Consider the following 14,702-nt stretch of genomic DNA (forward strand, 5'->3'; position numbering starts at 1 on the left):
GATTTTTTAAAACATATACCTTGAAATTACCAGAACATACCTTGATGGAACCTAGGGATAATTACTATTATAATACTTACAACCAAATTTTAAGTTGCATATTAGATGGTTTTGTGTAGTTTGTTGAGCAATTAATTACTGCTATGTGATATTAGCATTGCTCTCCTCATATCAAATGTCTCTGAATCATAAATGCAGATTGAGTAGAAGGCAGGACTCAGTGATGAGAAACCACACAGTAACAACTTTTATCCTGCTGGGACTCACAGATGAGACACAGCTGAAGACTCTGGTTTTCATCTTCCTGTTTCTCACCTACACGTTGAGCGTCACTGGGAACCTGACCATCATCTCCCTCACCTCCACAGACTCTCACCTCAAAACTGCCATGTACTTTTTCCTACAAAACTTCTCCTTCTTGGAAATCGCATTTACATCTGCTTGTATTCCCCAATACTTGTACAACATAGCAACAGGTGATAAGACAATCACATACAACAGTTGTGCTACGCAACTATTTCTTACTGATCTCTTTGCTATAACTGAGTTTTTCCTCCTGGCTGCCATGTCCTATGACCGCTACGTGGCCATCTGCAAACCCCTGCATTACGTGACCATCGTGAACCACACGGTCTGTAGGAGACTCATCATTGGTTCCTGGCTGGCTGGCTTGTTGATCATCATCCCCCCACTCAGCCTGGGCCTAAAGCTGGACTTCTGTGACTCCAATGTCATTGACCATTTTGTCTGTGATTTAGCCCCCCTCCTAAAGATCTCATGCTCAGAAACGTGGCTCATAGAGCAGATGGTCATAGTCTGTGTTGACCTTTATCAGGACACTTGTGTGTGTGGTTCTATCCTACGTGTACATCCTCAAGACCATTTTGCAATTCCCTTCTGCCCAGCAAAGGAAAAAGGCATTTTCTACATGTTCTTCCCACATGATTGTGGTCTCCATCAGCTATGGAAACTGTATCTTCATCTATGTTAAACCTTCAGCAAAGGAATCAGTGGCTGTTAATAAGGGTGTGACACTGCTCACTACTTCCATTGCTCCCATGCTAAACCCTTTCATTTACACCTTGAGAAACAAGCAAGTTAAAAAAGCCTTTCATGATACAATCAAAAGATTTGCATTGTTCTTAAAGAAATAAGAGAACTTGCTAATGTAGAAGAATCAAGTGTTCATGAATAGATCAGACATCCCTAAACTGTATCTTTAAGCTTAAATCTTTTTCTACATAACAAGGAAGCTTCCCTGGAACTACATTTGTTAATAATAAAATGTAATAATACATTTCCATGAAGCAAAAGAATCATTTTGCATTTAAACCCAGACTTAATAAAACTGTAAACAGAAACATTGAGTTCATCTTAATACTTTGGATTTAGTAATTGTGCTTATCATCTGTTCCAACTCTGGCATTTGAGGGCTTTTTTGACTCCAGGCCTCATTCTAGGTTATCTGTTTTAACTTTAAATAATAAACTTCAGAGAAGGATGGTTTAGGGGAAATGGCCTTAATATTAAAGATGGACTCTAAATCTTGAAGTAATAATACTGTCTATGGGTTTATACATTCATCTTTATATCATGATTACAGTAGCAAATAACTAGAAACTGACTTTTTATTATATGTAAAAGAAATTTAAAAGGTATTTTATCTTCACTTCGTAAGTAAATAAATTAAAGCTCAGCAGAGTTACAGCTAATAAGATGTAACTTCATGATGCAAATCCATTTATATCTTACTCCAAAGCCCATTTTGGCTACAATATGTGATGCTGTAGTGATGTCCATTTTAATTTTAGAATGTCCTCAATGGAAGTTCCTGCTATGGTGCTATGGACTAAGGATCTAGCATTACCACCGTTGTGGTGAGGTTGCAGCTCTGGCTTGGATTTGACCCCTGGCCCAGAGCATTTTATATGCTACAGGTGTGGCCAAAAAAAAGAGAGTGTCCTCAATGGACACTGGAGGAAAATTACATATACTAAAAGAAGGTATTAATCTATGAAAACTGAAAAATTGTTAAATGATTTTTAAGAGAAAAAACATGTAAAACATAGCAGGCCCTCTTAATATAAGCATTCCTAATTTATATAGAAGAAAACCATTCATTATATTAGAAAATAGTTTATATTGATATAATGTTTACCAAAATAAAGCTTATACATTAACACAGAACAAAGAAGAGCAGAAAGGTTTGAACAAAAGTTAACGTCAAGAGCATATGCACACTCTCCATAAGAAGGTAGGGAGATTATATATGACGTGGTATATAGAACTGAATACATGAGTATAATAAAAAGTGAAATTATGTATGAACTGGTATACAGAACTGAATACATATGTATAATAATTTTAATATTCCCAGGAAAGATCCAATGAAACCAAGCCAATGGGCTCAAAAGTGCCACTAGTCCTGACTGATGACTTCAAAAAAATGCAGGAATTTGTATTAAAAATTGGGCCACCTTGAGTCACAGATATCCCTTCGGTCAGGTCTCATTTAAATATTCGGCCTTAATTAGGCTCCTTTGATCAATACACAAGGTATAGAGGTTCTGAGATCACTTGCTCATTCCAATATTTTAACCAAATAAGATGAACTTTCATTTATCCAAAACCATTAATTGTGACTTTCACACAAGGTTTTTATTCTAAGTGATTTTTCCAGATTTTCACATAACTCTGCAGAAATTCCTGCACTACATAATCTTTGTAATTGGTATCTATCCCATGAGTGCAGTATCTGTTCTATTTTAGAAGAGTTAATTATTTAAAAATTCAATTACCAAATGACTAAATTTACACGAATTTTTCTAGCTTGCGTCAAGCAATGAAATAGCTGAAACCTTCCTGAATGTACAGTGAATAAGAGAAGTAACACCAACAGACTAGGAGCAAAGGAGAAAGTAACACTGTGGAACAGAAAACCCAATCACCCTAAATGGAAAAAAAAATAAGGGTGGATTCCGAAAGCTCATCTTGGTGTCTGGCCTCTGACATTGCCTATCCTTCTCCCTCCCATAAGTAGCACATTAAATTGACCTACTGGACAGAAATAACTATACATAAAATTGATCAGCCGCAAGGATTTACTGTAAAGCACGAGGAATTATATTCAGTATCTTGTAATAAACTCTAATGGAAAAGAATCTGAAAAAATACATATGTATGTAACTGAATCACTTTCTGCTCACCTGAAACTAACACAATATTGTAAATCAATGATATTTCAATTTTTAAAAAATCACCCTAAATTGACCTGATGAATAAGTCACAACCTGATTTCTCAAAATTCATGTCTGTTTGAAACAACTGCTATAATACATATGTGTAATAAATTTCCTTTGGTAACTTCAAAAATATATTGGCCAATTACAGAGTGCCATTGAGTCTCTCTATTGAAAAATTTAAATTCCATGAAAGAAAATATTTAGAGATAGAATATTAACTGTTGCAAACTCTATACATTGTCCTCACCTGTTCTACCTCTTTCTTTGGTCTTTTCTTTCCTTCTGGGTATGGGGGTCAGTTTCAGATTTCATCCTGGAAACTTCCCACTTTGCTAACCAATAATTTTTTACAATCAAAAATTTCAAAAAATGGGACTCTAATAAAAGAGTTTTGCAACATGTTAGGATAGTTGCTAGGAGTATAGTTTTGGGGTCAAAATTATATGCTTTTTTTTGCCTTCTGTGAATAAAGAATACAGTTACATATTTTTCTCTCTATATAAATATTTTTGTTCAACATATTCTTCATCTCTGTATTGTTATTTCAAAGAGCATTTTTCAATGTTTATAAATTTCATTGAGATATAATTGACATAACCATTTGATACTTATAAATATTATAAGGTAATGACCATATTAGGCTAATGAATGCAACTTTCAAATATGTAATATGGTATTGTTAACTATAGGTACCATGTGGTAGATTAATTATATCTCTAGAACTTCTTTATGACTGGAAGTTTGTACATTTTGACCATCTTCAGCCATTGCCCACCCCATCCTCCATCCCCACCTCTGACAACCACCAATCTGTTCTCTATCTCTATGAGCTCAGTTTTGTGATTGTTTGTATGATTTAGATTCCACATGTAAGTAAAATCATACAGTATTTGTCTTTCTCTATGGTAACTGTGACTTAGCATAATGCCCTCAGTTCCATCCATGTGGTCACTAATGGCAATATTTCCTTTTTATGGCTGAATAATATTCCACTTTAAAATTCATTCATCCATGGGTGGACACTTAGAAGTTGTTTCAATGTTTTGGCTATTATAAATAAGGCTGCAATGACCACGAGGGTGCAGATATCTTTATGACTTGCGGTTTTGTTTCCTCCATAGAAATACCCTTAAGTGGAGTTCCCATTGTGGCTCAGCAGTTAATGAACCCAACGAGGATCCATGGAAATGTGGGTTTGATCCCTGGCCTCTCTCAGTGGGTTAAGGATCTGGTGTTGCCATGAGCTGTGGTGTAGATCGCAGACACGGCTCAGATCCTAACTTTCTGTGGCTGTGGTATAGGCTGGCTGCTATAGTTCTGATTCAACCCCTAGCCTGGGAACCTCCATTGTGCTGAAGGTGTGGCCCTAAAAAGACAAAAAAGAAAAAAGAAAAAAAGAAATACCCTTAAGTGAAATTCCTGGATCATATTATAGCGATATTTTTAATTTTTTTTTCTTTTGGCCATGCCTGTGGCATATAGAAGTTCCTGGGACCTGGCATCAAACCCAAGCCACAGCAGTGACAATGCCAAACCCTTAAGCACTAGACCACTGGGTAACTACAGAAAGAAAATACTTGCTCTTTTCTTTTCTTTTCTGGCCATGGTTTTCTTGACTTGATGTGGGATCTCCATTCCTAGACCCGAGATTAAACCCAGGCCCACATCAGCAAAAGCTCCAAGTCTTAAGCACTGGGCCACCAGGGAGCTCCCTAAATTCTTGAGAAATCTCCATACTCTGTTCCATAGTGGCTGCACAAATTCACATTCCTGCCAAAAGCACAAGTGTTGCCTTTTCTCCATATCCTCACCAGCATGTGTTACCTTTTGTCTTTTTGATGACAGCCATTCTAACAGGCATAAGGTGATGTCTCATTGTGATTTTTAATCTGTATTTGCTGTTGATTAGTGATTCTGAGCATCTTTTTTTATGTCCCTGTTGGCCAACAGTATGTTTTCTTTTGAAAAATGTCTATTTCAATTCTCTGTACATTTTCAGTTGGATTTGTTTGGAGATTTTTTGCTCTGGATTTGTATGAATTGTTTATATATGTTGGCTATTAGCTCATTATCAGTGAAATGACTGGCAAACATTTTCTCCCATTCAGTAGGCTGCCTTTTACCTTTTGTTGATGGTTTCCTGTCCAAATGCCTTTTGGTTTAATGAAGTCCCACTTATTTATTTTTGATTTTGCTGCCTTCGGTTTTGATATCAAATCCAAAAAATCACCATATCAAGGAGGTTATTACCATTGTTTTCTTCTGGGAGCTTTACAGTTTCAGGTCTTATGTTCAAGTCTTTAATCCATTTGAGATAATTTTTGTACAATGTGTAAAGTAGCGCTGGTCCAGTTTTATTCTACTGTGTGTGATTAATCCAGTTTTCCCAACTCCATTTATTGAAGAGACTGTCCTTTCCACATTGTATATACTTGGCTCCTTTGTCATAAATTGGTGGACAATAAATGCACGAAAAATTTAAAAGGACAAAAATTTATAGTAAATTGATTTTAAAACCTGATGGAACATTAAGATACTGAGCATAAATTAATAAGAATAAATGATTCACATATAATTATATCTACATTAGATTATGTTTAGTGGCTTAACAACATTGGTTTTTTTGTTGTTTTTTGGAAAGATTTTTATTTTTTCTACTATAGTTGATTTACAATGTTCTGTCAATTTAGAACACTGATTTATATATCCAGCTATACATATTCCATTGTTACTGTTTATTTTTTAATAGTAGCTGTAAATATATTGATACATTGGAAGAAAAATCTGTATGGGTTGTATGGTTTTATGCATTTAAAAATTTTCTTGTCTAATTAAAATTTCCCAAATGCAATAAGTAATTTATGTAACAAACCAGTAAATGAAAAATATAGTTTCTTTATGACCCTCCTATAGGGCATGTATCATTCAATGTTATGGGACAGTAAGAAGGAGCTAAACTTGGGTTTTATAACCTGTCTCTTCTGTTGTCCTACTGGCCTTTATCCGTTTCATCTTCCTATCTCCAAGGACACTGTCTCCAAGGAAGCCACAGTTACCATAATTTTTTACCATAATTTATTACTCAAAAGATTCATTAGTGGCTTTGTTCTTGGGTCACTAGGGATCCTTTGTTTATTCTCTCGGTTGCATTTTAATCAAATAAAGCAACTGTCAACCTAGATAGAGTAAATGTGTTCACAGCCCTGAGAGGTCAGCATAACCACTTTCCTGAAACTATAGGAAAAAGATTTCTGAAATGCCACAGCCCTCATCTAACATTGTTAAATTTCTTTCTTTTTTTGAGGGAGGTTCTAGTAAGGAATTCCATGTAATTGGCTGAAGATGGATACTTCTGAAAGGAATTTCTATGAGGCATCTTTGATTTGTGGTTAATGTGACCGTGGATACATTAACGAAAGTAACCAGAAGTTCATATGAAAATTTTCATCTTCATCCTATCCATTTTCAATTTAGAAGTGTTACGATTTCGTGTGTTTAAACCAACAGAAACTATGATTGACAGTCTTAAGAGTAAGTAATATTTGTCATTTCAATTATATTTGCTTCTGTTTTCTGCTTTGGGAAATATATTTTACCTATCTCTTAAAAAGTGGAAATGCGAGTGATAAATTTCTGTATTTGGCTGAACATACATTTTTTTTTCATTTTTTTAGAATGTGGTTCTTTTGGATATAAAAATGTCATTTTATGGGAGATTTTTATGCATAAGAATACATTGGTATTTGAAGGGATTAAAATTGGATAGCTATCAAAAACATATTAACAACATCATCAACCTCACATCAAAAAATACCATATACTGAATTCCCATCGTGGCTCAGCAGATTAAGAACCCAACCAGTATCCATGAGGATGCGGGTTCAATCCCTGGCCAAGTAGGTTAAGAATTCAGCTTTGCCACAAGCTGCAGCATAGGTCACAGATGCTGCCTGGATCCTGCATTGCTCTGGCTGTGATGTAGGCTGGCAGCATCAGCTCCAATTCCACCCCTAGCCTGGGAAATTCCACATGCTGCAGGTGAGGCCCTAAAAAGAAAAAAAAAAAGGTATATATTCATTTAATTGTGTAAGTGTATTCCTCATTTCCCCAGAAGACACATTGACTGAACTATCCTTATTAGATTGTCTTTATTTCAAACATATGTTTTGAAAATAAAACATATCAAAGCCAGTTACTCTCATTTTACCAAATCTTTTTTTAAGTCTTGTTTTATTATACTTTGTGATACTTTAGAAGAAGAAAAAACAGACTTTTTGGAGCACTGAGTAATAGCCAATGGCAGTGATACAGCTAATTTTATTCAGTAACATGATGCCTGTGCTGCCTGAGAGATTAGAAAGAGGGTTGGAGGAAGGTAGGAAATGAGCAGCAGAAACACTTCCCCTCCATCTCAATTAGTTCTGAGATAGCTGTTGACATTTTTCCACTTCTCTTAGAGTGTTCGGTCAGGCCACCCATGAACCTCATTCATTTCTTCTTACTTATGTTGGGTACTGTAACCCTGAGCCAGTACCCAACTGTAACTGGATTTGCCAATTAAGGCAGTCAGAATGGACTTGGCTCTACATCGGTACAAAATACTATATTAGTTCACACAATAAAGTGAGTCCACATACAAATAAATTGGGGTGTCCAGGGGAAAATTTTCAGAAGTTATTTTTACAGGGAAATTTTAAACATAAAGGCACTGATTTTAAAATAAAAATACTTGAGTTCCCCTAATGTAATTAACTGTCAATGCCTTAAAACAATCTGTGCAAAAGCTAGTAACACAAAATCAGAATCAAAAAATTTCATGCTCTCTGAATTTAACATCTCACAGAGAGACTCTCTCAGTGGTAAAAACTATATCAACACAATTTTACTGAAAGACAGCAAAGAGAAGGCAGTTTTTCTTTCATCTACAGTGAAAGCAATTTAAAAAAGAACAGTCGATCCCATCCAAAAGTAAAAAAAAAAAAAAAAAAAAAATCAAAGTGCTTTGAGTTAGAAGTTCAAACAGAATGGGAAAAAATTTCATAAGTGTCCAGAAACGCTGTGATAGATAAATTCATTTAGAAACATTCACTGGACAGTTGAATCTATCTGAGGCTGCGTTAGTGGTGCGATGAAAAAAGGTACATATTTCATGATCCTCACACATAGGTATTCCTTCTTAAATGTTAAAATGGTAGCAAACATTATTTTCTACAGAAGCACAGCAAACATTATTTTCTACAGAAGCACAGCAGCCAGAATTAGAGATAGCACAGACATCGGACTTGCAGGAAACGTTCCAGGGGGCTTAAAGATTAAACTGAAAACCAATGGAAGGATAGAAGTTGTTCAGGAGAGTTACAGACAGAAGACGGATGTTCTGTGAGAAGTATTGATGAAAATCTCTGTCCCATGGAATTGTAATCAATAAATGTAATCGATTATCTTTGTTGAAAGGAACATGTGAAGAGCAGAAGGAAGAGATAAGAGGATCATGAGTTTTATCTGTGACATAGTCCATGTGAAATGTTCCAAGAGACATGTCAGGTGTCATCTGAGAATAAAGAGTATTACAAAATAAAGGTACAGATTTAGAAATGACCACCTGAAAGCCGACATTTCAGAACAGAGGCATTAATGAAACTATACAAGGAATATGAGTATGGTGAGAAGTAGAAAGAGGTGAAGAGAATACCAACAGAACGATAAAAGTGTCAGGGAAACACACCAGCTGTAATATCTTGGAAGTTTATTTACCAGAACACTTCATGAAAATATCAGTGTGTACTGTGCATAAGTACAAGTATATCGTGCATGAAAACATTCATTATTAGACATCGTGGTGAATTGTAAGTGATTAGACAGAGAGAGAAGCCTTAGAAGAAGGTGGTGCCAGATGCAGAGCTGAAGAAGTGTGTGTGTATGTGTGTGTATGAACATGCACACATGATAGAGTTTCGAGGTGTTCAAGGGACATGTATGCAATTAAAAAAAAAACCAGAAAACAAAACTCTTTCATTGTAGAGCTGTAACAGAGTCTTCAAGTGTCTGCAGAGTGTGCACAGTGAATCCAAATGGTCTGACAGATCTTAATACTTTCATAAGGAGCAGAGTGTCAAGCAACTACATCAAACAGAATTCTTGAAAAGCCAAAAGACATTTTTGCTCCTATGATAGACCTACTGGAATCAAAAAGTAGTGCTTTACAGAGTGTGCATTTGAATTATAAATATTTCTGAAATAACAGTAAATAAGAAAAACCTGACTATGATAGATTTCACACCGTTAAAAGAATCTGTAATGAAATGTCTCAGTGTTACACGCAGATTTAACAGAACTCAGCAGTCTGCAATGAGAAACAGCACAGTAACAACATTCATTCTGCTGGGACTGACAGATGACCCTCAACTGCAGGCACTCGTTTTTCTCTTTTTCTTTCTCACCTACATGCTAAGTATAACTGGGAACCTAACTATCATTTCCCTCATATTGTTGGATTCCCACCTTCAAACAGCCATGTACTATTTCTTACAAACCTTCTTGGAGATCTCATTCACATCTGCTTGTATTCCCAGATGCTTGTATAACACAGCAACAGGTGACATAGTCATTACCTATAAGTCATTACCTGTGTCTGCCAAGTATTTTTGACGCACCTCTTCGGTGTAACTAATTTTTTCCTCCTGGCCATCATGTCCTATGACCGCTACGTGGCCATCTGCAAACCCCTGCATTATGCAACCATCATGAGTGGTACATCCTGCAGAAGACTGGTCTTTTGTTGCTGGTAGCTGGTCTATCGATTATAATCCCCCCGCTTAGCCTAGGCCTCAATCTGGAATTTTGTGACTCTAACACCATTGATCATTTCATCTGGGATGCATCTCCCCTCCTGAAAATCTCTTGTTCAAATACTTGGTACATGGAACAGACTGTTGTAATCTGTGCTGTGGTGACCCTCCTTATGACACTTATGTGTGTAATTCTGTCCTACACTAATATCATCAAGACCATTCTAAGATTCCCCTCTGCCCGGCAAAAGAAAAAGCCTTTTCCACCTGCTATTCCCATATGATTGTGGTTTCCATCACCTACGGCACCTTCATCTTCATCTACATCAAACCTTCAGCCAAGGAATCAGTGGCCATTAACAAGGGGGTGTCAGGGCTCACTACTTCCATTGCTCCAGTGCTGAACCCCTTCACTTACACACTGAGGAACAAGCAAGTCAAAAAGCCTTCCATAACTCAATCCAAAGAATCATGATATTTTCCAAGAAATAAAAGAATGTGAAGCTAAACAAACACCTAATGAACTTACCAAATTTTGCCATCAGGTAAATTTATTCAAAAAACTTTCATCTGGAGTTCCCATCGTGGCTCAGTGGTTAACAAATCTGACCAGGAACCATGAGGTTGCGGGTTTGATCCCTGGCCTTGCTCAGTGGGTTAAGGATCTGGCATTGCTGTGAGCTGTGGTGTAGGTTGTACACATGGCTCGGATCCCGAGTTGCTGTGGCTGTGGCATAGGCTGGTGGCTACAGCTCCGATTGGACCCCTAGCCTGGGAAACTCCATGTGCTATGTGAGCAGCCCTAGAAATGGCAAAAAGACAAAACAAAACACCTCTCATTCATTCTGATCTAGTGACATCTTCCTCACAAACCTCTTTCAAGATTCTTCTGTAAACATGCATGTTAATAGCTTTTTAAAATTTCAACCCTGGCTTCACATCCAAGCTAGAAATACCAAAAAATTGAAACATAACAAATAAATCAAAAGTATATATCCAAATTAGAAACACCAAGAGAGAAAAGGGTAATTTGATAATTTTTTCACATTCTCCAGAGAAAGAAGAAGTAATGAATACCCTTGTTTCTCACAATCCAAAGCTTTTAAATGATTTATTCATTGATCCACTTAACAAATGCATACTGAGCACTTTCTTTGGCCATTCGACATAATTCAACACTTTCTCATGATGAAAACGCTCCACAAACTACATACAGAGGAACCATACCTCAATAAAGTAAAGGCCATGTATGACAAGTCCACAGCTAACCTCATCCTCAATGTTGAAAGCCTGAAACATCTCCTCTAAGATCAGAATAAGACAAGGACATGCACTCTCACCTTTCCCATTCAACATACTTCTGGAGGTCCTAGACAGAAACCTTAGGCAAGAAAAATAAAAGGCTTCAAATCAGCAGCAGAGGAGGAAAATGGTCTCTATGTGTACATGACATGATATTACATACAGAAAACCCTTTAAACTCCAGTAAATTTTTTTAGAAATGATAAACAAATTCAGCAAATTTACATACAGGATACAAAACCAGTATACAAAGATCAGTTGTATTACTATCCAATAATAATGAAATATCTGAAAAAGAAATTAAGAAAACAATCCTATTTAAAATGGTACCAAAAACCTTAAGTACTTAGCCATAAATTTAACCAAGGAGATGAAGATATGTACACTGAAAACTATGAGACACTGATGAAAGAAACTCAAGAAGGTACAAAGAAATGGAAAGATATGTCATGCTCACAGACAAGAATTCATATTTTTGAAATGTCCATATTACCACAAGCAATTGACCTTGTCAGCACAATCCCTAAAAAAGTTCCAGAGGAATGTTTCACTGAAATAGAACAAACAATCCTAAAATTTGTAAACACCACAAAAATTATGAGTAGCCAAAGCACTCTTGAGAAAGAACGAAACAGGAGACATCACATTTTCTGTTTTTAATTTGTTTTACAAAGATAGTAATCAAAATGGTATGGCATTTGCATGAAAACAGATCCATAGATCAATGGAATAGGTCCAAAAATAAACCCACCCAGATATGGTTTCACTGGGTTTCACCTAAATTTCACTAAGGATCCAAAAATAGACAATGGGCAAAGAAAGAAGTCACTTCAGTAAAACTAGATTTCCAATTGCAAAAGAATTAAAATGGACCCCTTTCTTATACTATGGACAAAAATCAATTCAAAATGGATTAAAGACTTGAGAAGTTCCCTAGTGGCCTAGCAGTTAAGTGTTCAGAGTTGTTAGTGCTGTGGTTCAGGTTCTATCCCTGACCCTAGAACATCTGAGTGTTGCAGGCACAGCCAAAACAAAAACAAACAAAAACTAAAAGGATTAAGGCATAGTGGGTAAGCTCTAAGACACAGGTCTTGGCAATGATTTTTTTAGATTTGACACCAAAAGCAAAAATAAACAAGTGGAACTATATTAAACTGAAAAGCTTCTCCACAGCAAAGAAAATCAGCAGCAAAATTGAAAGACAACCTACCAAATGAATGAAAATAGTTGTCAATCATGTATCCAACAGGGGTGAATATCAAAAATACGTAAATAGCTCATACAACTCAATAGCAACAAACAAACAATTCAATTGGATTTTAAAGGAGTTTGTAGAAAACCTAAATTGACATTTTTCCAAAGAAGACATACAGATGGCCAATTGGTGCATGAAAATATGCTCAACATCACTAATCATCAGAGAAATGCAAATCAAAACCACACTGAGGAGTTCCCATAGTGGTGCAGCAGAAATGAATCTGGCTAGCAACCATGAGTTGCGGGTTCCATCCCTGGCCTTGCTCAGTGGGTGAAGGATCCGGGGTTGTCCCGAGCTGTGGTGTAGGTCACAGATGCAGCTCGGATCCTGTGTTGCTGTGGCTGTGGTGTAGGCTTAAAGCTGTAGATATGTTTCCACCCCTAGCCTGGGAACTTCCATATGCCATGAGTGAGGCCCTGAAAAAAAAAAAAAAAAAAAAAAAAAAGAAGAAGAAAAACCACATTGAGACATTGAGATATCTCCTCACTTGTCAGAGTGGCTGTTTTAAAAAAGACAAGAGATAACTGTTGGTGAAAATGCTGTGGAGAAAGGGCAACCCTTGTGCCCTATGGTGGAAATGTAAAATGGCACAGCCACCATGGAAACCAATAGGGAGGCCCCTCAAAACATTAAAGATAGAACTACACGAGATCTACCACTTCCACCTCGGCCTATTTATTGAAAGGAATCAAAAACAGTAACTTGAGGAGTTCCAGTCATGGTGCAGTGGAAATGAATCTGACTAGGAAACAAGAGGTTGTGGGTTCGATCCTGGCCTTGCTCAGTGGGTTAAGGATCTGGTGTTTCCTTGAGCTGTGGTGTAGGTCGCAGATGCGGCTCGGATCTGGCGTTGCTGTGGCTGTGGCGTAGGCCAGTGGCTCCAGCTCTGATTAGACCTCTAGCCTGGGAACCGCCATATGCCGTGGGTGCAGCCCTAAAAAGACAAAAAGATAAAAAACACTAACTTGAAAACTTATAAGCGCACACATGTCCATTGCTGCGTTATTTATAATATTCAAGACATGGAAACAACCTAAGTGTCCAGTGATGAATAAATTGATAATGAAAACATGAATATTTGTACTAGTAGAATATAGTTCTAAATATGAATATCAATATCTTGAAGAAATTTCACTTCAAACTTTTCTGACAACATACAAAACTATTTTCGAAAGGGTTTTTCTTGCAAAATTTTTATAATTCTAAAAAATATAAAAGAAGCTAAAATGATTGAAGATAATTAGAATCAGCATAATTATCCATAGGGTTGTATTTTACAATGATGAAACTTTGGAAACAGCATATATTTACAACAGGGATAAATTTGGGATTAAATGCTGATGTTACATCGATCCAGTGGACTGAAATTAAATAGATTTAAAGGAATGCAGATAAATAATTACTGGGATATAAATAGGTTCACACATATCTAAGTGTAGAGTAAGTATGTTAATCTGTGGATGCTATTATAGAACCATATTTAAATTAGTGTTCATGCATTTGTAATTATTACATGTGATATACATGGATATATTTGCAAGAGGAAAAGTCTTGAAAGACATGCTCCAAAATATTACCTCTTCTTACCTCTATCTTAAGTCTTTTTTAAATTAAAATATTGTTGATTTCTAATATTCTGCCAACTTTAAGTCAATCCTTATTCTTTTTCATTTTAATTTTTTGTTGTACATCTACTAAAATGTCAACATGTAATTAATTCTTTTATAACAAATAGAAAAAGCACAGAGACATTTGTCATCTTTAACTCCCTTTCAGAAGAAGTGGCTAAAAGAAACTGGACTAGGTTTTGGTTTTAATTAGGGTCAGTCTTCCTACCAGTCTCTGAAATAATTCTGTTTATTTTCCTATCCCTAAAGGCCATTTTCCCACTGTTAGGGCTGTTTTCCCCACTGTTAGGTCTGTTTTCCCCACTGTTAGGGCTGTTCTTTCCTTTACCCAAAGGTCAGATGAGATAAAATGATTACACAGATGCTTCATTGGTGATTTTTCAACCTGGGTCACCAAGGACTCTTCCGTTTACTAATTTTGTTGCTGAGGTGGCAAATGAAATAAGCATCAGGCTTGGAATTGGAAAACCCTCTCTCTGAGCAG

The 14,702-nt window shown here is 36.4% G+C and overlaps 1 protein-coding gene and 2 pseudogenes across 1 annotated transcript in view; all 3 read left to right on the forward strand.

Annotated features, from left to right (window-relative positions):
• Positions 1-14,702, forward strand: part of LOC146403237 (olfactory receptor 6C3-like) — a 555,083-nt gene that overhangs the window by 441,308 nt on the left and 99,073 nt on the right. The gene's annotated exons all lie outside the window — the stretch shown is intronic.
• LOC100513857 (olfactory receptor 6C2-like) lies at positions 224-1,154 on the forward strand (annotated as a pseudogene).
• On the forward strand, positions 9,591-10,505 carry LOC146403246 (olfactory receptor 6C2-like; annotated as a pseudogene).

Source organism: Sus scrofa, chromosome 5 (assembly GCF_054392235.1).
Source record: "Sus scrofa isolate SSC_HxYL_T2T_F1_AM1 chromosome 5, Sscrofa_HxYL_maternal_Yorkshire_Landrace_v2.0, whole genome shotgun sequence".
NCBI lineage: Eukaryota > Metazoa > Chordata > Mammalia > Artiodactyla > Suidae > Sus > Sus scrofa.